Source organism: Temnothorax nylanderi, unplaced genomic scaffold, assembly GCF_030848795.1.
Source record: "Temnothorax nylanderi isolate EJ_2023f unplaced genomic scaffold, tnyl_v1.0 TNYL_tig0091_pilon, whole genome shotgun sequence".
Taxonomy (NCBI): Eukaryota; Metazoa; Arthropoda; class Insecta; order Hymenoptera; family Formicidae; genus Temnothorax; species Temnothorax nylanderi.
Window position 1 is genome coordinate 340,468 of NW_027249153.1, and position 24,693 is coordinate 365,160.

The window sequence follows — 24,693 nt, forward strand, 5'->3', positions numbered from 1 at the left end:
TTTGAAAGCGTTAATGCATAAAGGAGCATCTCGACATAACGCGTTAAATTTTTCTTTAGAAAATACCTCGCTCGCAGTTTAACGATCCAGCTATCTACTTCACGGCAAACGTAAAGGGATTATCGCCAATGTATAGAGCATCGCGTGCACGCTACACCCCCGTACTAATGACTACTACACGCTAATGTCCTCTCATTAAATCTACGATGACAAGATAAACGTTAATCTCTGAATTAGATTGATTAGATATGGAGTTTCATCTGCGACGCACGGTGCGGGGGCCGGCCGCGGCGTGGCGTTTCGTCTCGTATTATTAATTCGACGCGACCGCAAGCCAGGCGTACCAAATCGTATCGTCGACACCGCACAGTTCATTCGTGAAAATTACCGAGTCACGTTATACCGTCGTATCGATGAAACGACGAGATGTCTTTCGCACGATGTCACAATTGCGATTAATTCTACGCGCGCCCGCGTGCCGTTCCCATTCGCTTCTGATCGAATTTAACCGAAGAGAGCTGTCCGGCCGTGTGTCCATCAGCGATACTACCAAATCGAGCCCGAAACCCCAAACGGAAACGTTAGCGCGATGACGCCGTCATCGATCACCACCCTCGCTACGATGTCGTTATTATCTAATTACGGCACAATCTGCGCGGATACGTAAATGCAATTTAAATTACAATCCTATCTCGCGCGGTATCGAGCATTCAATTTGGCTTATTCGCGGGCACGCAACATCCAACGTTTTCTCCAATTCTTTATGTGGTCGCATTATCGCCGCGAGGAAAATATATCAATGTCATAAGGATACGTATCGTGCTCTAAATGGAAAATAAAAAGAGGATGAAAAGAGAAGCGATAGTTTCTCTCATCCTTCCTTAGAAAAGAAGGACGGTTGGTCGAAAGGACTATAGCACAAGGCGGGCAAAAGCATGATTCGGACTGACTAATAACAAAGTGTTAATTAAGCAGCCGGAAAAGAGGCAGCTTGGTTAATTCCACAGGTTGAAAAGGAAAAACGCGACAAAGAACAGCCCTTTCGACAGGATACGAACATTTCTCTTTTTCTTGTTTCTTTCGCAAGTTTTCTCTTTTATATCGTCTTATATCGAAAATAAGTATTGCGATCAAGGCGTGTAATCAATTTTCAATGGGTTTCCAATTATTCAAACACGCATACACACATTTAACGCTGTGCAGTTCTTTATCGAATATTACTCAACATAGGGCTTTGCGACAATCCATCCGCATAGTTCTCTAAACATCCGAAGCAGTTCGCGAATATAATCAGCGAGCTATATTCTTGGAATTTCCATGAATTCCTCTATAAATAATATAAATTGATTGTTACATATTGCATGCGCTCTGATTAGATTGAATTAAGAACGAAATGCTCAATCCTCGTTTATTTGCGAGAAACAATTAGCACCGCGAAGGGGTTAAAGTCTCCATCATTGTGTTTCAGAGTAAGCACGATTTAACTGGCTCCGTATAAATTGTTGATTATCCATTTCGCCACTGGAGACAAGTCGGAGCGAATCTCAGTTCGAGAAGCTCGGGGGAAAAAACGGAGAATAAATTGTACTTACTTTCTTAACAAAACTTCGTTTTAACTCGGGGATCGCCGTTACGTTCGCTCGGAGACGACGCGACGTCGCGTCGGTGGACGATGAGGAAGAAGAAGAAGCTTCTGTCGGGGTTGGAGTATCGAACGAAACCGCGACGGAAAGAAAAAAGCAACGAGATTAACAACTTCCCAGAGTTTAAGGTATTCTGCCGTCGACACTTTTCGCTCGTCTCCTCATCCTCGACACGAGGCAGGGTAGAGAGAAAGAAAGGGAACGATAGAGCTTGTTTTTCTTCTACTCTTGAGGGAAAATGAAATTGATCCGCTTCATAGTAGACTTGAAGAAAATAGAAATCCTCGTCCGCCGTTTACCCGACAATTTTCCTTCATTCTGCTCACTTCCTTGCTTCACTTCCTATGCTAACGGTTCAATTTAACTTTTTTTTAATGTCATTTCATCGAGGGGAGTCTATATATATATATATATATATAAATGTCGCGACCAATAATTCTATAGTCGGACAGATTGTTAAAAATTCTACGCGCGTTTCAATTTACTCGATATTTTAAATTTAAATTTCAGGCGAGAGGTAATATATCCATCGCACGATACACGTATTTCGTTTTTTTTTAATTTAAACTTTTTATTAAAAACAATTTAATTCTTTAGCCTCGTTCTGATTTAGCATTAGGGCATTTTCGAGCAAAAGAAGATAAGAGAAAGCGGAAATATCGGAAGCACCCGTTCGTTCTCCTTTCTCCCACCATCCTCATTATCATCCAAATGTTTTGTCATTTTTATCCTTTTTCGATCGCGTTCTCTCAAAGCACCATCCATATTTACGAAAAGCAAGAGTCCAAAAAGGACGTGCCTCGCCGATGTGCAAGGTGCGGACTTGCAAATATTTGCGCGAGCACGTGCACACGTTTCTAACCCTTTATCGACCTGTTGACACGCCGGCAGGCACCCGACCGTTCTTTTTCTCTATTATTCTCTCTCTCTCTCTCTCTCTCTCTCTCTCTCTCTCTCTCTCTCTCTCTCTCTCTCTCTCTCTCTCTCTGTCTTTTATTTTTTATCGGCTATATTGTGTCGATATCAAAAGAGTCAGCCGCGTTTTTGCATAATCGATCGGGAGGGGGAGGGGGAGCGGCCTCGGGGAGCCTCGACGGACCACGAATTTCGTAATAACGCAGGACAAAGGCAGGCTTGACTGATGAATTCGCATCGATTTGCGTCGTCGCGTCAGCATAAGACATTTATTAGTTCCGAGGATTACTAACCATTAGCTTTCTCGCGATTAATATTCTTTTAAATAATTTTTATACATTGTCAGCGAAAAATTAAGTACGCTTTACCTATAGATTATTAATCATTAGTCTCTTAATCAGTTCTAATTCAGACTTTTTTTGGAAATATTAAAGGCTAACGATCTAAATAACTAGGATGGATCGTCGTGCGATTATTATTGTGCAGCGCGATTACTCGGTGAACACATTCAATCGCACGTCTCCTCAAGACGTTCCTTCCGATAATCCCCGTCGTAAAAAGGACAGACCGATCCGTCGCCGGAAGAAGTGGGGTACCTTTGCTCGAACTCTTAAGTTCCGAGCTTCCGCTGATCGCTTCCGATTTCGTCATTCACGAGACGACCGCGGGGATCAGACTCGCTTTAAAGCGTTCTTTGGCCGAGCTACGGCGTCAGAGACACGTTGCCCCCTCTTTCTCTCTCTCGTCGCTACTCCTTTTTTTCCCCGCCATCTCGCGCCCTTTCCTTTCATTTCGGTCACGTTCGACGTTTCTCGCGCGGCGACGTTCTGCATTATTCAAGAGGCGGACCTTCGGGAAGCGCCGGGCTTACGCGATTCCGTCGAGACGGGCGTTTCGATTTCGATCGGGAAGATTTTTCGGACTCTCACTCATAAAACTGGATGAGTCACGACGACGAAGATCGGACGTCTGTCATTTGTCATCTGACGCGATCGGGCATAAAACGAACGCAAATGCGAAGAAGAATGGCGCGGCGTCTTCGATTTTCCTCGGCGAAATCCGTTTAACGGCGGACACTCACGGCGAAGTTTAATTGCAAACGTGAGAATTTTCGATCCATCTCGCTCTTATCGCTCCTCTCTCACTCACTCTCTCTCTCTCACTCTCTCTCTCTCTCTCCGCCCACGAATCTCCGGTTACGCTGCAAATTTTAAGCCTGGATTTTCCGATTCGACAGATCGTTAGATTAACAAATATTTGACATCGCTCGTGGAAAATATGCCGCGCTGTTACCACCTTTTGTGTTCTCTATCGCGCGATAGAATTGCTCCATCGCTTGGTCACACAACTTCATCGGGATGATAAATGTCAGCAAGCTTAATGTATGTTTTGCGAAAGTGTGCAATACAGGCGCGTTTGAGCGTGTAATCTATCACGTGCGATTTGTATAACGCGATATATAATATCTGTATAAGAAAAATTTTATGACCACTGCGATGACCAACTGTATTCAAACAGAATCGCTTCGCGCGTTTCGTTCACATTTAATGTTCGAACGCATACATTTATGTATCCCACCGCCGTGCGGTGCATTCCGTGCCAATGTGAACTTCCGGTTTGGCCGGGTGTATTGGTCTGTTTGCGCGATAAATGTTACAAAGTTAACGTATCGGTTTATCAGCCATCGCGGGCTAACAAAGTACAATCAAGTACTCTCAATTCGCTAATAAAATAGTTACATATTTCTCCTCGTCGAATTTAACCGCTCCCGTGTTCCGTTACATTAATGGCTTTAATAGCGTAATGGAAAACGTTATTAAATACGGTCCGCCGCGAATGATGCAAAATTAATTATCCGTTTAAAAAACTGAATTACATTGAAAATTGCCGTTTAACGTCGGAATTATTTAGTACTCACTTCGCTGTACTTACTTCTCACATTCTTGACGATAAAAAAGGAAGTAAGAGTGAGACAAGGAAGAAGGCACCGCCGAGTACTTTGTCTTCTTGGCGAAATTATTTAACATGAAAATGAATTAATTTTGGCAGTTAACGATTATCTTGATTTATTATTAATTCGCAGAGGGAGGGAGAACTCCGGTTGTCACGCGAGCGTCACGCTGATGCAATGTAAGTATGTGTTCTCCATCACATATAGTGACTGCGCTGTACAGTAGTGGTACACACGGACTACTGTTTAAGGGCCATTCAACTCGCCACGGCGATCTTCAGGGCGAACAATGGCCCCGGTGATGAGAGGCAAACAAATAAAAAGTGGAAGAAAGAGAGTATGGCGAAAGACTACTGTGACGCTTTCTCCCTCGTTGTCGCTACCCTTACATCCCTTATTTTTTCTCTTCCTCCCTCCCTCCCCATCTCTCTCTCTCTCTCTTCTCTCTCACTTTCACGCTGTTCGTTTTGCACTACGCTCGTCGTCATTGTCGTCGTTTCCGCGGATTGCCGCACGCGATGGTGGCCACTTTATTGCCGCAGTAATTACTTTCTTCCGTAGGTTTTATCGATAATTCCCGGATGAAGCAACGATTTCGCGAATGGCGAGACGATCACGACCGAATTACTAATGCGAGAGGAAAGAAGACTTTTTTTTTAATCTTTCGCGTTCGCGTGTGGTGCAACGATATAGCGTGAGATTGTCACAGTTCCGCTTGAGGTTATTATGATTATTCGTAATACAGTCTCCAATTGCGGAGTATAATTTTAATGTTCTATACGTGTGTGTATGTATGCGTGCATACGCGTATTGCACACAAATACATGTAAAAATTAATATTCATAAAATATGACTTTATAAATATTAAAACTGATGCTGACATATGGAAGCTCGTGAATCGAACTTGCAAAAAGTTCTGCACAATGTAACAATACATTTCCAGCACATTGTCCAGTTCGTTTTTTGCCCTGGCAATTTGTCGCGTGCAATGAATTTCGCGTGTAAGTTATACGTACATACGTTATTGCCGGATTAATTATTTGTTACCGCGATACGTTTTCCGATTGCAATTTTGCTTCCTATAAATGTGCATTAAAGTTTTCATCGTCGCTCAGATCTTTTCGTGCATGTTCGATAATTGATATCGCTCGCGATGTGCGCGCGCGCGCGCGCGCACGCGCTTGTTGAAATTTTCGTATCGCAAGTCGTTTCCGTCCGTGTCACCATTTCGCGGATATACAATTTTATTTTCCGACGATACATCTCTGATGATTACCGTAACCGTGAAATTTTAATTAGAGCAGCCTACAATTTGGCTTTCAAAAAAAAAAAATCAGTTTTCGTTTTTATCAAGTTATAACTAAGATTGATGCTAACATTTCGATTATAGCGCAACCACGTACGATCGGGGATATTCTCGTTTGTCGCGGTGCGCGGTGGAAAGCTTTATCGATGATCCGAAACCTTTCCGCGTTGATTTTTCGAGTCGCGCATACGCCAATTCTGTCCGGGTGCGTGAATTTCCGCGTTTGACTTCAGAAAGCACGGAGTTACTCTGCGTGGCAAATCCGCGCCATAATTCGTCGGGGCTTTATGGCCGACACGTCACGCAATAACAAGGAGTATCCGGTTAGCCTGCCGTTTCTATCGAATAAATCGCGCGCCGCGCACCGCCGCGTTTACTTAAGTTCCATCGCTCGGTACGTGACTTCTCTTTTAACTCTTGAAATCAATCTTCCCGCGGACCATTATTCTCGTTAAATTACATCGAGGTATAAAAATACCTGTTAAATTGCATCAAGACAAATATATCACTTTTGATGGAGTTCCAGATAATTAAGTGTAAGGATCAAAGCGTCATCAAGTCGGTTAGACTTGGTTGAACTAAAACGACAGTGCCAATAACATACTAAAATGGGATTTCGCCTTATAACCGTCGTACTAAATTATCTAATGTCAGCGCAATGCTATCTTTCGCGACGAAAGAGCCTTTAATCATTAATCGTCAAAGGCAGAAGATATTACTTAGAAATCGGAGATACGCGCTAGTTGCTACAAACGAGCAAAAGTATATAGATCCTAATGGGGCCGGAAATACAGCTCGCGCACCGTGCATCGTAAATTATTACGGGAGTGCTTATTTAAATTTATACACAAGCCCGCGTGACGCGCTACCGCCGCGAATAAAAAGCTTTCTCGCCGCAGATAAAATGTAAATAGAGCTGTATTTACTCAAAGTTTCACTACGCGGGACAGGCTGATATTTTTAACTGAAAAATGTCGAGGATATTTAATACCGTCGGATGATGTTGCCTAGACAACGTTATCATCGAATCCTGTATTTCGATCGCCCGATATATAGGTATTGCGAACGAATCCTTCGTGATTTCGTCGTCGGCGGATATTGTATGTATACGTGCACGGAGGTATATGTCGCGCGACATTACACCTCGGGTTAGAATAAATTCGAATTTAATACGAGGCGCGATTGCAGGCGCAATAAGAGATACCGACCGCGTTTTCAATCGTCCTCCCAGCTGGCTCTTGTTTTATTTCTTGCTGCGGCACTGCCGAGTATTCGATTAAACCCGAGCTTACTCAATTTACCGGGCGACAAGAACGGTGCCCGCCGCGCGCCGCCGCGCTCCGGACGCAGGAAGTGCTATTTTTGCTCGAAGATCTCCGCGGGCGAAATCACTGCGTCATTAGACACGAATTTCTGCCCTCCGTCAATTTTCGCGTCTCTCATTATCTCGCGATGAGTCTAAGCCCGAGATGATGCGATTTAGAATGCGAAGATAAGGGTCGGGAAAAATTGTGAAAGAACGGCGCGGCGCAAATACTTCGGTCGACTCAGAAAACCGTGATCTGCGCGAAAAATCTCGTTCTCGTCGGGGAAGGCGCCTTTAATGCGCGCGACGAAGTTGCGCTTCCGCACCTTCCGGCGGATACGGAGGTGTTCTTACCGCGCAACGGCAATATCGTACCTGGCAGCTTGCCGTCCGTCACGTGGCGACCACGGTTTAGGAAAACGTCGATGGATGCGGTTCGCGTATATGCATTACAGCGGCGGCGCAATGTGAAAGAATGCATTATGCCCATAGGCTACATGCCGCGCGTTGCATAATGCAGTTCAACGCGCTCCGATTTCGAATCCAGGCCGCTTCCACTCTGATCCGGATAGCCGATATTAATGATAAAGCGCAACTATGAAATATGAATCGCTTTATGAAACAACATGAAAAAATTAATACAAAACCGATATTATAAAGTCCTATGTATAAACAGCTAAATGACAATCGCTTGGCAATTCGCGGCGCGAAGATTATATTATACAGTAAAGTGGTCTAATTGTATTTAAATTTCGGAATTCGCTAACAATTTCAATTTGATGGAAAGAAATGGAAAGTCCAATTTCTGATCTCATCGATTCTACAAGCGTGTGCATATATAAACTTATACCTGAGTAAATCGAAACGTGTGCAAAACTAGGATAGCTATGCCACAGCTGATATAGATGAAATTGGACAAACCTATAAAAACCAAATTAAAACAAGTTAATATTTTTATTCGAGCTTTCTATAACTTTGAAAAACAGTTACAAGGAACAAAATAAAAAAGTCAACTAGAACAATTAGAACAATTAAAACAACCTAATATTAAACTACTTCATATTAATAAAAAATGTTTACTCGACCATATTTACCAATTGGATTTTAATTAGGCGTTAATACGCAAAAAATATTTTTGGTTGTGTTTTACACTTTCAATCTAATTGAATCCATTAATTTCACTGCATTAGAAAACGCAGCGCGCTATATTTATAACGAAAGATGTGTAACACGATTTCGTGCGATTCTAAAAAAGTGGATTACAACAAGATGCAAAGTTGGACTACGCGAGAGAGAAGATGGTCATCCACGGTGCCGAACCATCGAGATTGTAAAGTAAACGCGGACAGCTGGAAAATGTTTGCGCGAATCTGCCGAGCTCTAGTCAAAATATCGGGGAAGCCCGTCGGGAGCATGCGGAGGAAATTGGGGTATATACAGGGAAAAGGAGTGTCGCGTCCCTTTACTACCACGTTAATACGTTTAAGCCACGTACGGATCGTGGAAATTGGGTTTTGTCGCTCCACCTGGAGATCTCGGGAGAGGTGCTTGGCAGAGGGCGTGGGAAGGCAAGTATTGCCGTATTTGCACGTTAGCAAATATGGGTTAGTCCCGTCTTACGTCGCGTGAGTTCAGCGGCTTAATAAGACTTTTCGGTAGTTCCGCCAACCAGCTGGCTCGGAAGACAACGGACCACCGACCTTCCGCTCGCGCGTCTGCGACGCGCTCGACGCGATCCTCGTGAGAGAGAAAGTCACCGTCAGCGTCACATGTTCCTCGACACTAAATAGATAGTGATAATCGTAATGACGATAATCGTGATCGAGACAAAGGCGCGAAACCAGAAGCTCGAAATTGCAGAAACAGGCGAGGCTCTTTAAAACAAAGCCGCGATAACGTCGTACATGCCGTAGAGGGACGAGCAACGAATCTAAAATACGTTCACTAGAAATTTGATTAATCCCCTCCTCTCTGTCTCTCATTCCGAAGGAGGACGGCAAGATGAACAGCCCAGTTTCGCGTTACGTTGTTCACGGTAACTAAAAGACGGCGGAGCTACTAATGCAAGTAATTAAGTGCAAGAAACAAGCGCGAGCGAGGAGGACACGGCAGGACGACAAATTACTAACTTGGGGAAATACGATTTCGAGGGAGGGCATACTATACGCGCGCGCGGGCGGAGGATACGCCAAAAGTAGCGGTAACAAAGCGTTTGTTCCCGCATCCGGTCTTGATACCCGAATTAAATCATTCTCGACTACGAGAACGCGGCGCGTTCCCGCTTTATGCAAATGAACGGTAGCAACAGCAGAGCAGCAGCAGCGCGCGCTTGCTGTGTTAATGTAGCGCGATATTTCATTAGCGCAAGTCAAACGGTAGCTAAAGTCGGAAGCGCGCGCGCGCGCGCGCGCGCGCGCGCGCACGGCGATGATGGAAAATTTTTGCGAACGCAGCGGCGAACGGTGCGATGCGGTTTGCGACTTTAATTACGACGAGGAAGAGTGCGCAGCTCGCCGCAACTGATAATTGATTTATAATTAGACCCCTCCCCCCCATGCCCATCTCCGCGCCAACGAAAAACGTCCGCTTACTCCACCGATCGAAGGGAGACATTTGCGTCCGCATGCCGCAATTTCCTTAGCTTTGGAGATCGAACTGATTGAATGGGATCTATAGGCGAGTTTTGGGTCTTCGGGGGGCAAGCATAATACACTCTGTCGCACAAGAGAAACCGTATTAATAATGCCTGGCGCACAGACAGGAATTGCTCGAGGAGACCCCGAAGCTTCTGCCTTATTAAAGCGATGGCTCGACGACCAGGACGAAGAACGACGGGAGAGGGAGGGAGAAAGAGAGAGGGAGACAGAACGGGCTTTCGTACTTGGAGCCAATTTTGCAGCTGCAACGTGCATATCGATACTCGAGAGTTCAATATTGCACTTTGACCCTCGCGCAAAGCTTAACGTACCTCTTCTCTCGGCCCCTCCGGGCCCCGGGATAGCCCACTGATGCAGTCTCTATCCTCTTTCGACGAATTTCCTTATTTTACGGAGTAAACTTACGTCAACTTTTCGCACGGCAGTAAAGCTTACCTGCAACAGAAACAATTTCGAAAATTAGTCAAGTTTACGACAACTTACTGAGACTGCGCAATAAATTAAGTATATATTTCTAACAATCGTTGTTATATCTTTACTTTTATCGCTGCAGGAACCAGCGCGCAGCGTAGCAAAAGACGGGTATGCGTCGCACACTGGCGCGATCCACTAATTTCTCTAATCACATTCCACCGTATCCTCAGCCTTCGCTGCACTACCGATCGCATCGTGAGATAATTAGCGGTATTAGGCGAGCCCGCGAGCGAATGAAAAGGATCGAAGTAGTCGTCGGGAAAACAGGAGCATCGGTGAGAAAAGAAAGAGAGGGAGAGAGAGAGAACGGAATCGAAGGTGGGCGAACGATCGTGGTTAGCGAACCGGTAGAAACGTGACGGTAATCTCGATGAAGCTACCCTTTTGTCCGTGTCGGTCGAGGATCGGTACATTCCTTATCGGGGCGCCGTTGTCCGCCGAAAGCAATTAAGCGATAAATTTTACGACGCCACGGCAATCTGGATCAGGGCCAACTTCCGGGCACCGGAGGTTCTCGCGTAACGTGGAAGACGCGCGGAATGGCGTTCTCCCGTCTCCTCGGAGACGCCGCGCCGGCCGGGGCCGTTCGTCGCTGGCGGCACCGCGAAAATTCCCGCCGGCCCGGCGTTCTTAATCCCGCGAGCCGCAATTCGGGTTAACGAACCGCGTCCCGGGTGCGCCGCGTTTAGAAGCAAAACGATTCCGCAATCCCCGCGTTTAACGACTCTCGAGGCTCTCTTGAGAAAACCGGGTTTCACCTCAGAGGAGGTGAAACGACAATCATTCCCCCGAGGACGCGAGAGTAACGGGAAGCATGATGCACTCATTACCGCGCGTCGTACTTTCTTACAAGATTATGCACAAAATCGCTACATATACGGAATACATATGTATAGGGAATTATTTTTAAAGACGATAGTCGGCGTCTCTCTCTCTCTCTCTCTCTCTCTATTTAACGGTAACTATCTGACCAATAGACGCAATTATTTTTCGGAGCGTTTTGTACGTCACTATCGAATAATTATCATGTTCTAGTTGCGTTCGTGCGACACGCGCTAATTATGCGTGAACGCGCGACTGTATACGTGTAGATATGTATGCAAAGTTCCATTACCCGCAAAAAGCGACCCGTAAAAAGGACGACCCAATTTCTCGTAGGTGTACAACATTCCACGTGGGTATCGGGGCAGAATTTGCATGAAAAATTGCTCGAGTTTTCTCATTGTCTGCAAAATTTTGCGATTGCAAAGCGGATCGAAAATCGACAATTCGTTATACGTTATATATACTTGAATTTCAACATTAATTTTTTTAGATAAAATCAACACACGTCGCTGATTGAACCTCGCGGGAAGTTTCGGCAAAGGGAAGCGTTCGGTAAATTACACGAAAGTCCTATTAGACTTCGGCGGCTTCCGTGTTTGCGCAGCCATACGTTCCATCGAATTAAGATTATCGCGACGAGTGCCACATTCGGTAGCCCGATCGGTCGGTCCATCGCCATGAATCGACTTAATGCCAAATTATGCGAGCGCTATCTCATCCGGAAACGGCGCACCCGAACGCCGATGATAACCGCGTGTCGTTTGCACAACGGCGGTCCTGTTTGCACGCGAAATTCGGTGGAATTTCGGACACGATACCGAGTGTCCCCGCGTGTAATTCTATTTGCCGTTCCCTAACGCCACCCTAATACGGGCACTCTTATCCACCAGTAATGGCGCTAGTTTTCTCTTCGGGTCCATTTAATGCCCGGCAACTTCGCGAAAGTGTACTAACCTGCGAAATTGACCCGCAAGTTTTGCGATGATTATCGGGATAATACCGACGGGATGCTACACGAGAATCTTAACGATCAAAGCGGAAGTATCAATGTTTCTCATTTATGGAACATAATTAATATAATGGCGCGTATCGATGCTTTCTCAACGCTTATATACATCAGTGGCTCGCAAAGGTTTGTCGTCAAACTAATTAGAGAATGTTTTCCACTCTCCGTTTGAACGTAAAAGAAGTAACTTTGAACGTTTAAGTTAATTCTACACGAGGTCACCATTACTACTTTAAAACGTACAGCTGCAGTTGTTACTCGGTTTCCACTCCTCCTCTCGTAGTCTCGCGATTCCGCTGACGCAGCATCAAGCATCCCGTTCGGATTTAAGCAGGAGCGAGAATATGTGTGTGACGAATAGTTGGCATGCGATAAATTGTCAACCGCGATGTTGTCTCGGGAAATGGAAAGACGTAGTTGGATGCTACTCAAGCATGCGACTGGAGCATCCTCGCCGAAAACGCCGAGGGCTGCTTCTCTCTCGCTCTCTCTCTCTTTCTCTCTTTCTCTCTTTCTCTTTCCCTCTTAGAGTTGCGCGAATACTAGTCCCGAGGGCGAACACAACGACGCTGGCTCTGATGTCGATGAAATTTCATTAGCTCGAGGAGAGAGAACTCGCCGGCGAAGCGCATTGTCCTCCGGAATCAAAGCTTTCTGCATTTTCATGACAACGACAGACGTACTCGAGCGAAGTCGCCGCCGCCATTGCCGCCGCCAATACGAAAGGAGACGCTCTTCGTACCTCTGCTCCGACGAGGGTTTCTCCGTAAAATTCAAGATTCAACTGGGAACTAAGAAATTCACGAGCGAGACCATGGAGAGGCCTCCTCGGTCGGATCTTCTTTTTTGTTTTACAAAAAAAAGACGGCCAGCCTTGCGGACGGGCAAATTTTCGCTACCACCGCTCGCTTGCCTCATTTACCGGTTTTCGATCGGCGAATTAGGGATTCGCATACGTCGCGTTTATGCAATCGCAGCCGAATTGCCGAAATATACGAGCGTATATTTACGGGCACGAAGGCTGGCGGAATACTATTTTGCCGGAAGGCAATCGTACCTCCAATAACATCGACGATTCCAATTGAACGTCTCGCATACAAAGCACCCCGCAATCTGAGCAATCCGATGAATTATTACGACGTTCGAAATCGACGCTTGCCACCCCGCTTGCTACACCCTCCTCGCGAGTGTGGCGTGTGCGTTCGCGTTTAGGAAACGACTTCGCGGAATATATCGTGCCACGGAATCGCAAGCCACGTTTGGCCGATTCGCCAATAAATCGCGCGCCTCTTTGATCAAGCGATTCTATTAGCGCAGTTGAATTTTCGCGTTGCGGATCGAATTGATTCACGGTATACCTATCCTTTGTGAAAGATTCGTAACTGCCGATTAAACGTTTGCAAAGTCCTGCTCGCCGCTCACGATACCTCGCGCCATGATTCATCAACGATTCTGTCGCGCGAAGTGCGAAATATTGGGATCGTATATCGAGATAAGAAAAAAGCGAGGTAGACGCTTTCGGTGACCTCTTCACGTCCCCGACTCTTTTACCGTGTATACGTAAAAGGGGAAGGGAAAAGTATATACGCTCGAAAGTTTTATTTTTTTTTCCGAGAGCAGCACAAGGAAACGCAACGAACGAATCTGCCCGTGTGCCGCTAGAAACGCCGAGTGCATATAAATAGCGCTTAGAAACATCGATGAAAGATTCGCGTCGGATCGCCCGTAGCTCTATCGAGCGATAGAGTCGGAGTGCATTCTCGACAGCAACGCGCATAGTGGGATAGTGGATGGCAACCATACGTATGCGCGGCGCATAGTAAGTCGGAAGATTATGTTACCGGTCACATATAACGAGTTGCTGTGCGAGAGCGAGCAATTAGAACGTCACGAAATTACTATGTCGTAATTGACCAAATATCGAAGCGCGAGCCTAATTAAAGTGCCGTTCTCGTATTTAGATCGGCAGCGTGTAGATTTTATAATTGCTTCATTAGCATGTAGCAATAGCGCATAGTTTAATTATTATAGCGCGGATTGTGCTAGGAATAATAATATTCGGTTCGTGTGCGTTCTGAATCGCGTTCGATACGCGCGATACGTTACGTTGTGTACACACGCAGTATACCGTTGTTTAGCTCTTGACAAGATCTCGCTTTGCTCGAAATCAAACGCGTATCAAAGAGAGTCACTTACATTTCACTGCGTTTCATTGCGGTCGCGCGTACTCTCACGTCGGCCCTTCGCTCGAATTCGTACCCCCCTTAACTTGCGATTGGTTCGTTAGCAAAACCGGCAAGCCGCGAACAACGGGACGGACGCGACGGAAAACAGAGAGGATAGAAGGAAGGCAGAGAAGAGGCCTTCATCCGCGTGCTTGACTCGCGGAGTGGCCGTGCCATGCACCAAGAAAAGGGGAGTCTCGAAAGCCGAGTACGCCCTCGTAAAAGGGATACCTCTCTCACGGTTTTCTTCATAGGTTTCTCCCAGATTCGTGAGAATACTCGCTATAATATCCGCCGGTTATTCGGTGAGTCGCTTTCTTTCGTTGCCGCGACGTATGTAAAAAAAGAAAGTCAAGTAAAGAGAAAAGCGTTACAATTCGAGCCTCGTTTGCAGGCTTGATACAGCATATATACATACATATAATATACGTCCTTACTTTTTGTACCTTTTTCGTACTATGGCCGCATTATGGTAGCGCCGCTAATTTTAAACTGGCACAGCTACTGTTCCCAACTAAAGCAACAAAGCCAGAAATGAGGCAACAAACCAGCAACAAAAAAAAGGATATATAATTCCTGTACACGTTTCATTCGACCGTGCAGGGGACTGTGCCAGTTTAGTAGACGCTTCAAAAAGTGACACTTCCGATAATAGAGCTTTCAGCAATTTTTAAAACTTCGTAAGAGAGAAGCGTCGCATTTTCGCGAGTATCGATCCGGGGGCTTGATTGAAGAGGGCTCGCCGGGGAAGGAGAAAGAAAGTCGGACGCGCGAGTGTCGGTCTATCGCTTCGAATGAACGTCGTTGGGAACGGTCTAAACGAGGTAGACATGCAATTTAGCTGAAAAATACTCGATCTGCGGCGTGTATCCGGTCGTGGATAATTCGGCGTTGTCGCCGCGAGTCCTCCGGCGCCTGTCGTTCATGCATTATACGTGAAAAGACCGCTGTTCCTCCCTTTTGCGCCTTTTTCCACGGGCCGAGATTCCACGGTCCTTCGTCTTTCGCGACAATCGCGGACATGCGATACACGCGAACGCTATCGACCACCGCCGTTCGCGTTCACCGACAGGAGAGCCAGATAAACCCGTCCTACAAGAACGTAAATCGCAAGTAGGCGACGTAACGTCGCCTATTTTTCAGAAAAATTTAGTGCATAATGAATATCCCGCTTTGATCGCGAAATATCAGAGATTCAACCTTCCAAGTTTTCTCGAGAGAAGTTTTCTTAAGGAAAGTTTTCTAAGGGGGAACTCTAATTTATTTTATATACATATATAGGTATATGTATATAAAATAAAAATGGTTTTACTTCTCCCGGGACAAATTAACTACGATCTATCTCTCTAAGTCACTGCCAATCTCCTTCATCCCCTCGCTTCTTTTGATTCCGTTGATTCGGTCTTCTCCTTCTTAACGTTATCCTATTAATTTTCCCTTGGCGTCGGCCACCAACAGCGCTGACAATTAATTCAACGATTCGAGTGTAGCGCGCTGAGATTACACGTTACCTTTTTATTTATCTCTTTCTATACCCCTCGAAGCGAAGCGCGCGCGCGCGATCTTTGGTTTATTATAAAGTTCAGAAGCGGCAGTATGCGCGAATGTGGTATAATGTTTCTTTTTTTATGTCCGTCGCACGAGCACCGGGGGCAGGACCGGTCGACCTTAAGGTCCCTTTTTCATTCCCCGTGAGCCCTTTCGCCTTTTCGTCTTTCTCTCCCTCTCTTTCTTTACTTTCTTTACGCGACCACCAACGACGTCGACGATTAATTCGCCGATTTCTTCTACGCCGCGGCGAGAGATTTTTAATTAGTCGCTCGCATTAAGATTCAAGTCTTGAAGTCGAGAGAAAAGAAAAAAAGAAGTACTTAATCCGTGCATGCATTCGTTGGAGGAAGCATACGTTGAGGAAGCATTCCTCGCATATAATCACCCGAGAGAAACTTGGTCGGCGCATTTTCGGCACGTCTCGTCACGTTCGGTTTAAAGTTACGATGAGCACGTACGTTAAAAATAAACCGTCAATTCCCGATCTGCTGATCGTGCGTCGGACAGACCGCCGACTCAATCGTCGTCGTTGACTTATTCTCGCCTCGCGGCGAATTAAATTTTCGATCTGTGACTTGTTGTACCCGCGACGCCTCCCAGTTCCCACTTGAATTAAAATTCGATCAAAGTTTGCCAGGTAATCCGCGGCCTTGAATCGCTGAGGATCCATTATTATTAAGCAAGCTACCCGAGGCGATAAGCGACGTCAGTGCACGAGAGATGCGCTTGCATTCGACATGTTGACAGATAGGAAAATAAAGCGATATAATTTTAAGCTGAGAAAAAGAAACAAAGTGAGAGAGAGAGAGAAAGAGAGAGAGAGAGAGAGAGAGAGAGAGAGAATTATAAAATTTTCCTGCCTCGCAAGTTCATCAATTAGCGTCAAGCAGATGAGTGCTGTTGCTATTTCCTAATGTTATATATATATATATATACACACATATGTCTAGTTATTTGTATAATACTCGCGAAAATAGCTTCCACGGGTACAGCTTCTCGAGTGCAGTTTCCAACAGCGAGCACGCGTGAATAATTGCTAATCTCGTTCCGACGTAATCTCCCTGCTTTTAATTTGGCTAATTACGGGACTTAATTATTCGATCGTGATAGGCGGACCATTTGGAGCCTCCGTTTGCCTTTTAGCAAATACCGTAAGTGATTTAGTGCCACGGACCATGCCCGGGGCGTGCAAAAATTGTAAATTTATCGAATTAAACTCGTCGTATTTTTCAACGTTTCTTCTCGCGACACGGTGCGGAGCGTCCAAGGTTTACGTGCCTCGGGTGCTTTCCGCCGCGTCGGATTTAAATCGGAAAAATCGGACCGATGGAAAGCGCGCTTCCCGTTTGCTTTCCGCGAAGACGGGGGACAGTTTCGATTAGGCAAAATCTGATTTAAACCGGACGATGGCCGTTAATGGAAAAGCAATTTAATCCCCATTGATCCAATGAGAAATCGTCACCGGGTCGTGAGAGAGGCCGCGCGAGACGTCTTAACGATCGACGTGTGTACACAGGAGCTTGCCGACCACCCGGGCGCGGCGATCCGTTCTCGCGATGTTACATGTATACGCTGACGTACCTTCGTCCCTCTCGCGGAGTTAAAAATATATCGAATTTTTCGGTGTTTCGAAAATACATAAACGCGCCACGTTCGAAAACGTCATTCAAGCCAGCCTGTTTACAAGAGCGAAATATAACAATCGGGTCGGTTCGTGCCGTTTGTCGAAATGCACGTTATACAGATATTATAAATATTTGTGGCCGCTTGCACGTGCGATCGTGACAATATAGCATTTCTTTAAAAAAGGAAAAAAACAAGGAAGGAAGATATGCGCGATGATGATACAATGTAAAATCACAAATCCGTCCTGCATGAGTATAATTATGGATTAAAGCTGGTCACAACGTATAAACGTAAGTTGCAATCCTCATTAAATAATGTCGGTTTGTTTAGCGGATAAGTATGTCACGAGTGATATTCGTTGATTGCGAACAGCGATAAATAAGGTAAACTCGCGCTCGTGACGCGCACTTTTACAATAAATTTCCGCATTGCAGGCGACGTAGCTCTGTCTTAAAAAAAAGGAGAAAGAAAAAAGTTTTATTTCTACAGACCTCCGCTCGACAATTTACGAATGAAATAATGTAATAGCGGCGAATACTTTCGCATTAAATCAACTTGCGTTTAACATATTGGGTTAATGATATAATGCATTTAAAGTGTCAATCATCAGATTAAATCATGTATGTGACAATATACTGAAAATTATTTCGAAAAGTCGATTTCGCTCGATTCTCTCCCGCGCATCGTCACGTAGAACATTTCGCCAAATGTGCGCCATACAAGCACGAAAGTGACCTTCCTTTCGGGCAACTTTAAATGTCCAATTACAGTAATGTCCTCCGATTGGCTGACGTCACCGGACCTAATTCCTGCAATTTCCCAATTGCCGATCAAAGTCGCCGGAATCGTAGATTGCGAGCGTGCGTTGCGCACACGGTATAGCAGCAGGATCCCGAAACTCGGGGTACGATCTTTGGTACGAAAGTGCACGTTGGTGAAGTTGCGATGCAACTTCATCGGTAAGTACCACGCATGTCTCTCGTGCGCTTTCGCGTGAATCAAAATGTTGGAAATAGCTGGAGAATATCGTTGACGGACATACGTTTATCGAGATTTAAAAATTCGGCGTAAGGTTAAACGAAGCAATCCAAATAATTCCCCGTTCTAACACTATCGGATCTTTGAAATATTCCTGATATTTCTCTGATACGAAACCTCCGATACGCTGCATGCACGAGCAGGTGTCGGACCCGCAGATCGAACATCTCACCGCAAGACTAGTCTCGATCGACCAATTCGCTGCGGTTTGCAGCTGGGCGTTAATTAGCCAATTAGTAGCGCAGCGCCCAATCGAGAGGATTGCTTAACGCGCGAATTATTAGAAGAGCGAATAATCGCGAAATAAATGTCGCGATTCCTACAAGACCGCATTACTTTCCGTTCTCTTGCCGTTACGTTCAACGCGATGGAAAAATCTTACATCTCGTATTCCATCAAATGCATATATAATGGCGGAGAGGCTGTGCAAGGAAAAAAAAGAGACCGAAATGGAAAACAAAGTAGCAGAAGCGATCGTGGAATCGTAGGGCAAAAGGAGGGCATGCCCAGGCGGGGTGGAATCGTATAGAAGAAGGAAGATGTAGAAAACCCTTCTCGCGAGCGAGCGAGTAAAGCCATGTCACGGTTGAGTGACGTTCAAATCGATGGACAGGGAAGAAGGAACGTACGAGGGTATGGGAAACGAGTGGGGAGAAATATGAGGCGGGGGTTGAAGAAAAGAGACGCTCTTTCCGCTTTTCTGCTCGCTGCCAAATTGAGAATCGATGTTTCGCGCTCGATTCAATGGCTCGCCGCGTCGAGCCGAGCCGAACCGCGCCGCGCGGCGAGGCTTACCCCTTTCGCAAAAAAAAAAAAAAAAAAAAAAAAAATAGTGCGCCGCTGTGTGCCAGAGAATAGCAACCGCATCGCCAGGAGTATGCAACGCAATATTCCCGGTTGGAAGCTGATTCGCGGACGTGGAGAAGCGCGAGCTAGCGCGGCTCGCGAAGCATTCGATTTCTCACGATGTAAAAAAGAAAATAGGAATACAATTCCTCAATTTATACAATATTTTAGATAGAGAAAATGTCGCCGTGTTGCCGCGAAGACTCGAATTTTCCGTCACGCACGCGGATATGCGGATGTGGGCGTACGCATCTACGCGCACGCACACCTCGCTGCGGCGCGGCGTGCCGAGCGTTAATTACCTTCATTACCTTAATTAAGCCGAGTCTCGTTCTTTCCTTAAGTCGATAAACCGATCCGTTCGTGCCTCATTGACGACAGCACCGCAACTTTTTCGTTCCGTTTCAATGTTCACTGCGAAGCTTTTTCACGTCTCGTTTATGCTGCTCTCGCCAACGCGCGGTAAAAAAAAATTCTGCCTCTCTGGTCTCGTTCTGTATCTCGCCCGTATTTTATATTTCATTACGCGCAATGCTATCGAACCAACCGAATAACTTTCACAGCGCGCACCGACAGCTATAATAAACTAATACAATAATAAATTAAGATAGAAATGAGAATTCGAGATTTAATAAAAGGCGAGATTTAATAAAGCCGATATATGTATGTGTATATACATATATGTAGCACGTTGTATACGAGGCTTCCAAAGAGGTCACAACAGAAAGCTTACGTCGTACAAATGCGGCGCTTCGACCGTAAAATTAAAACCGATAAAATTTCAGTTACAAGAAAATGGGAATAGTTAATACAATAGTTGCGCGTGCTGTGGCCGCGACCGGTAACAAATACAGATACGTTTAATATTCTATTTTTCGTGCATGCAAATGCCCCCGCATTGGTATTCTACGCGCTTTGTTTTATTACAGAGGCTCTATAGCATCCCCGCGCATAACATTTACGCTCATATCGTTTCTGCGGTACCCTTATAAAATACATATGGCAATGCGCCCGTGCACTCCGCGGTAGGTACCGAGCGGATTTAATTACTTCGTTTCCATCGATGTTATAACGATTTAATTTCGTAAATATAGAACGAACCGCTGCATTGCGCCGAGAGACAAAGAAACCACGAATCAACCTCTAAATCGTAGGTATTGTTCTGCAAGAAGAGCAGCATTACGATATAACAATATAATAAAAGAATATAAATATTATAGAAAAATAACATATAATATTTTATCATAATTTTTGTAACCTTTCATTAACTAATTACTTTTTAAAGTAATTAGCTAATAAAATAATCACCAAGCTATTAGTCGATTTGTCGAAATAAGATTTGAACATTGAATTCTGCATCACGTAATTCTAGATCAGCATTTCTTCCTCCCTCCTCTCCTCTCCTCCTCGCAAACTTTTCCTCGGCGAGTGATTTCATACAGACGGTACGCAAAAGGTCTTTTGCTTTAATCGTAAACAATTGCGGCCGTTTCCACCGTCCAGACTGTCATCAACTCCCAACGAGCGAATTTCGCGTCAAAGCGACCCGTATTATCCGCCACCCCTATATGCACCCTCGGTTTATGGATGCACATGCGCGAATATGCATGTATTCTGTCACTGTCAAGTCAGCTGAATAAATAATTACCGCGGCTGGAGCCTCCCTTCAGGCGCCACGTACCAAAAATACATACGTTGCTTCGTTAGGCGTTTAATCATAATATGCATAATTAACATGTATTTTTGTTATCTTTTTTATTTCGCTAATTTTAATTTTCTCTCCATGCGGAAGCGAGGTCTTTTTAGATACAGATACGACGCTGAGACGCGAAAGAATTCGCATAAATTCGTATGCAACGCGCCACCGCACCGTTGTGACTCGTAATTATACGGAGAAACGCGCACAATGTATTAATTAATAATAATTACTCTGTCCGTTCGTAATATACGCACTATCGACGATATTCTCTTTGGAAATGATACAAGCGGTTTGTAAATGACCATGGCATTAAATCGTGTCTCTGTACGCTGCGCCCGCTGTCTACATCCGAATCGTACCCAGCGAGCGGTCGACATATTATCGATTTATTTTACGATTATAGCCAATTGTTTACCACGATTCGAGCACAATTATGATACATTAATCAGCGGTTTCGGGCCGACTGTCCATCGACGTTACCATACATAAGATATCGAATCCCAACGGTTAGCCAATAACTGTTTTTAAATCTCGGCGGGCGATACGCGGCCCACTCTCGGTCTTTATCGACGCGATACATATATGCGAGCGGCTGGTGAACTTCCATTTTTTTAGCTGGCAAATTTTTGGGGAAAGATCCTTATTCGTTTTTTCATTCATTATTATTTCCACGGCGCGTCATTTGTTTGCCAACGATAGACGTCGAACCGTCACTTATGAATGTCGATACGAGTACACGTGGCTTATCTGACGGATGCAGCCGGCCTTTTGGCGAATACGAGCGTGATATTGCGCACTGGGAGAAGAATGCAACGACCGGCGCAATAGAAAAAAATGGTCCATAGCCACGGTCGACTGAAAGCGGCGATGAAATTCGGAATGGATCGCCCGCGCGCACGCGATCATACTCGATGCGCGCGCGAAAAAAAGAAGTACAAAAGTACCGCGGCCCAGTTAAGAGTCTAAATAACGCCCACCCCCGCCCGTCTACACTTTTTAATGCCAGATGTACAATAACGATAGGCAGGGAGCACTGATAAATCGGTCACTTCGAGAATAATACGTCTCGCGTATTCGTTTGCATGAATTTGCAAGTATATCTTTCATAAAATAAAAAGCGCTCACGGCGCTTCGTGGATACGCTGCCTAAAGTACACCGCCGCGAGAAAACAGTTTATCAGAAATTTTAATAAATTATATCAGATATACCGTTTTTTATGTACATATTTAAAAAGTACCATTTAAAACGCCAAATTGTCTCATAACGGCAACATACACCCGCTCCGACGCGCCGTCTCCCAGAAATGCGCATATTAGGCGCCGTCATGCACATGTGCACGCGCGTAAGCATCTTGGAAACTTTGTATGCGCGAATGTTACGCGAATTAATTAAATCACCGTGTCGTATTTCATAATTATGCATAGCCGCGCGTACCGCGTGCACGTATTGTAGATACAAATGTGTCATCGAGACACATACGCGCGGCTTTGAAACGCAATACTCTGTATATTATTTTCAAATGCAAGATTATTATAATGCGCACATGTGTAACATCATAATATCAGTGCACTTAATATCGTTATGACGGTTCGACGGGCTGACAAACAACTCGGTAAAATTTTGCGAAATGTCATCGACGTGTTATCGTGCGAATAAATTACTTTACCTTATATCGCGTGAGAGTCAAAGGTGGCCGAACTCTTGATAGCGCCGATCTCTCTTTCGGAAAAAGATAACAAACGGATCTCGAATCAACAACGTCGACCGCTTATATACGCTCCCCGCAATTCTTTTCGGTATATAGCTAAGGAAAAGCGCGACCTGATCGAATATACATAAATATCTCCCCGCCGAATATTCGATCCGTGGAAGAAATGCCGCGGGTAGATCCTTAGACGCGACGTCCTCGAGCAGAAGTCGAAAGAAATGTTGCAGAAATGTCATGTGGCTAAACAGGAAATTAAACACGTTTCTTACTATCGTAGGTCATATTTACGCGGTTATAGTTCCTTCCCCCCCCTTCCTCGCTGTTACGCCATGCAAAAAGATGCTGCTGAGCGACGCTGGTCGACAGGAAATTAAATACAATGCGGCGAAGAAGTCGTGCACTCGAAAGAGGAAGTCTTGGCGCGGCGGTTACGGCTAATTCAAGTAAACTCCCAACAAAGTTACAAAGTTCAAGGGGTCAACTCGATTTACTATACCTGTAACGAAAAAGAGAGGAGATCACAGCACGGCTTAAGGTGATTCGGCCAGAGCATGTTAAAGAAAAAAATCTCAATTAAAAATATGTTATAAAGAAAATCTAAATTGACCAACCTAAACCCTTGAATTTTTAATTTTGAGAAGATTCAGCGTCTAGTTTTTGAGATATTAAATCTCAAAGTCGAGGTATTTTAAACGCTGCGCAGACACTGTTTTTGGAGCACTCCGGACACGAGTGTTGTACATTAATCGAATAAATTTTTATTCGATTACAAATAACGAATAATTTGTTATTCGTTGTTTTTTATTCGTTGATTGAATTATTATTATTAAAATTATTCACAATAAAGCATGTTTATTCGTTATACATTCTCGAATAAATATTACGAATTACGAATAAATTAGTCGTGATTCGTCTATTTCGAATAACGAATAATTAAATTATTCGTTATTCGCGAATAACGAATACATTTATTTTATTCGTTATTTTTTATTCGTTACTCAGAATAAATTTTGCTCAACACTGCCGGACACCCTGGAACTTTTAAGTTCAAAAGATTTTTGAAAGCGTTTCTGATTTACAAAAAATCTATAAAAATTCATGTATCATCTTTAAGATTTCAAAAAGTGATTTCTATACTTACGTAGGCTGGAACTGTTACAATTTTTTTCGCATTTCCGTGGGAATCATAAGTAAAAACTCGATTGTATATACCTTAAAACCTCTACGGTGTCTGCGCAGTGTCAACATAGGTTTTATTGTACCGAAAACGTACATTTTTCGAGAATTTTACTTACTATCTGTAAAGAAAAAGTTCAAAAAACTGAAAATAATAGATATTGTCTGATTCTTCTAGCATTTGTTAAGTATAAAACAAAACGACGTTGACGTCTAATAAGTCCAAAAAATCAAAACTTGATGAATTGTCGCGTTTCTAGTCGGTCTTTCGATCAGCTGTATGAACATGTGACAACGCCGCGACACACCGTGTATCATAAGAGCTTTGACTAAAGTCAAACCTTGAATTGTTTACATTATCAATAAATTGACACATAATCAAATAAAAAGTAACAATATAAAACCAGTATATTAAACAAGTGTCTAGAATATGTGCATAAAAAAAGGTTTTTCTTAAAAAAAAAAAAAAAAAAAAAAGTCTTATATTGACTCATACGGTACTAGACGAACGCTCGTAAATGCACGCCAGAAAAAAGAAAGAAAAGAAAGGAGAAGAAGACGCGGCCACCGACTACAGTCTATAATACTCGCTATCTAGCGATTATGCGGTTTTAATCTATCTTTAAACACGTTTCAAAGAAGAATAACGTATCGTTCGTGAATTCGTCCGTGTGAATTTACACAAGGGTTTTATGAGAGGGAAGAGATACATTGTCATGGAGGGCTTTGCATAGCGACCG

At 44.4% G+C, this 24,693-nt stretch overlaps 1 protein-coding gene and 1 long non-coding RNA gene across 2 annotated transcripts in view; one reads left to right on the plus strand and one right to left on the minus strand.

Moving 5' to 3' along the window:
- Sdc (Syndecan) overlaps positions 1–24,693 on the minus strand; it is a 69,229-nt gene that overhangs the window by 22,508 nt on the left and 22,028 nt on the right. The gene's annotated exons all lie outside the window — the stretch shown is intronic.
- On the plus strand, positions 1,672–4,846 carry LOC139775034 (uncharacterized). The gene is made up of 2 exons (XR_011718722.1): positions 1,672–1,771; positions 4,642–4,846. It is a non-coding gene; the product is annotated as an uncharacterized lncRNA (long non-coding RNA).